Source organism: Coffea arabica, chromosome 11e, assembly GCF_036785885.1.
Source record: "Coffea arabica cultivar ET-39 chromosome 11e, Coffea Arabica ET-39 HiFi, whole genome shotgun sequence".
In the NCBI taxonomy this organism is placed as follows: domain Eukaryota; kingdom Viridiplantae; phylum Streptophyta; class Magnoliopsida; order Gentianales; family Rubiaceae; genus Coffea; species Coffea arabica.
In genome coordinates, this window is record NC_092331.1 from 67,501 (window position 1) to 70,000 (window position 2,500).

Below are 2,500 nucleotides of genomic sequence, written 5' to 3' on the forward strand. Positions count from 1 at the left end.
TTGAATTGAACAAAAATAAAAACAATAAAAACAATAAAAAATAATAAAAATTTTCCAAGATTGAATTGAACAAAAATAAAAACAAAAAAAATAAAAAAAAATAAAAAATTTCCAAGATTGAATTGAACAAAAATAAAAACAAAAAAATAATAAAAAATAATAAAAAATACAAAAATATAGTTTAATTAAAAAAAAAAGCAATTTATGAATTTCAAAGACATACGGCGGTGGACATTAACGAGACTCAACATGTATGCTTAAAAAGATAAAAATAAGCGAAAACAAGGCTAGGCGGTGAGCCTTAGGCCGCATGACGGAGCATTGGCACGACACTACACCGACGACGTGAAAAACGCACGACGGTGCCCATCATGGCAAGGCGATAGGCCTTAGGCCGCACGACGGCCGTTGGCTTGCGTTGGCTAAGGCATGGGCACGACGCCACATCCACAGCAAGAAAAATGCACGACGGTGCCCCTCATGGCTAAGCGGTGCGCCTTAGGCCACACGACGACCGTTGCCTTGCGTTGGCTAAGGCAACGGCAAGAAAAACGCACGACAGTGCCCCTCATGGCTAGGTGGTAGGCCTTAGGCCACACGACGGCCATTGCCTTGCGTTGGCTAAGGCAAGGGCATGATGCCACACCGACGGCAAGAAAAACGCCCGACGGTGCCCCTCATGGCTAGGCGGTAGGCCTTAGGCCACACGACGGCCGTTGCCTTGCGTTGGCTAAGGCAAGGGCACAATGCCACACCGACGGCAAGATAAACGCACGACGGTGCCCCTCATGGCTAAGCGGTGGGCCTTAGGCCGCACGACGGCCGTTGCCCTGCGTTGGCTAAGGCATAGGCACGATGGCCACACCGACGGCAAGAAGAACGGCCGACGGTGCCCCTCATGGCTAGGCGGTTGCCCTTAGGCCGCACGATGGCCATTGCCCTGCGTTGGCTAAAGCACGGGCACGATGCTAGGCGTTTGGCCTTAGGCCGCACGACGGCCGTTGCCTAGCGTTGGCTAAGGCATGGGCACGATGCCACACCGACGGCAAATAAAACGCACGACGGTGCCCCTCATGGCTAGGCGGTGGGCCTTAGGCCGCACGACGGCCGTTGCCCTGCGTTGGCTAAGGCATGGGCACGGCGGCCACACCGACGGCAAGAAAAACGCACGACGGTGCCCCTCATGGCCAGGCGGTCGGCCATAGGCCGCATGACGGCCGTTGCCTTGCGTTGGCTAAGGCATGGCCACGATTCCACACCGATGGCAAGAAAAACACACGACGGTGCCCCTCGTGGCTAGGCGGTGGGCCTTGGGCCGCACGACGGCCGTTGCCTTGTGTTGGCTAAGGCATGGGCACGATGCCACACCGACGGCAAGTTAAACACACGACGGTGCCCCTCATGGCTAGGCGGTAGACCTTAGGCCGCACGACGGCCGTTGCCTTGCATTGGCTTAAGCATGGGCACGACGGCCTCACCGATGGCAAGGAAAACGCACGACTGCCGTGGGGTTTTGTTCCCAAGGCAACGGGTAAACCTCTGTAGCCATGCTGGAAAAACGCACGACGGTGCCCCTCATGGCGGCCTTAGGCCGCATGACGGCCGTTGCCCGGCGTTGGCTAAGGCGTGGGCACGACGGCCACACCGACGACAAGAAAAATGCACGACGGTGCCCCTCACGGCTTGGCGGTGGGCCTTAGGACGGACGACGGCCGTTGCCTTGCATTGGCTAAGGCATGGGCACGACGGCCTCACCGACGGCAAGAAAAAAGCACAACTGCCGTGGGGTTTTGCTCCCAAGGCCACGGGTAAACCTCTGTAGCCATGCTGGGAAAAGGCACGACGGTGCCCCTCACGGCTAGGAGGTGGGCAATAGGCCGCACGACGGCCGTTGCCCTGCGTTGGCCAAGGCGTGGGCACGACGGCCACACCGACGGCAAGGAAAATGCACTACGGTGCCCCTCATGGCTAGGCGTTTGGCCTTAGGCCGCACGACGGCCGTTGCCTAGCGTTGGCTAAGGCATGGGCACGATGCCACACCGACGGCAAATAAAACGCACGACGGTGCCCCTCATGGCTAGGCGGTGGGCCTTAGGCCGCACGACGGCCGTTGCCCTGCGTTGGCTAAGGCATGGGCACGGCGGCCACACCGACGGCAAGAAAAACGCACGACGGTGCCCCTCATGGCCAGGCGGTCGGCCATAGGCCGCATGACGGCCGTTGCCTTGCGTTGGCTAAGGCATGGCCACGATTCCACACCGATGGCAAGAAAAACACACGACGGTGCCCCTCGTGGCTAGGCGGTGGGCCTTGGGCCGCACGACGGCCGTTGCCTTGTGTTGGCTAAGGCATGGGCACGATGCCACACCGACGGCAAGTTAAACACACGACGGTGCCCCTCATGGCTAGGCGGTAGACCTTAGGCCGCACGACGGCCGTTGCCTTGCATTGGCTTAAGCATGGGCACGACGGCCTCACCGATGGCAAGGAAAACGCACGA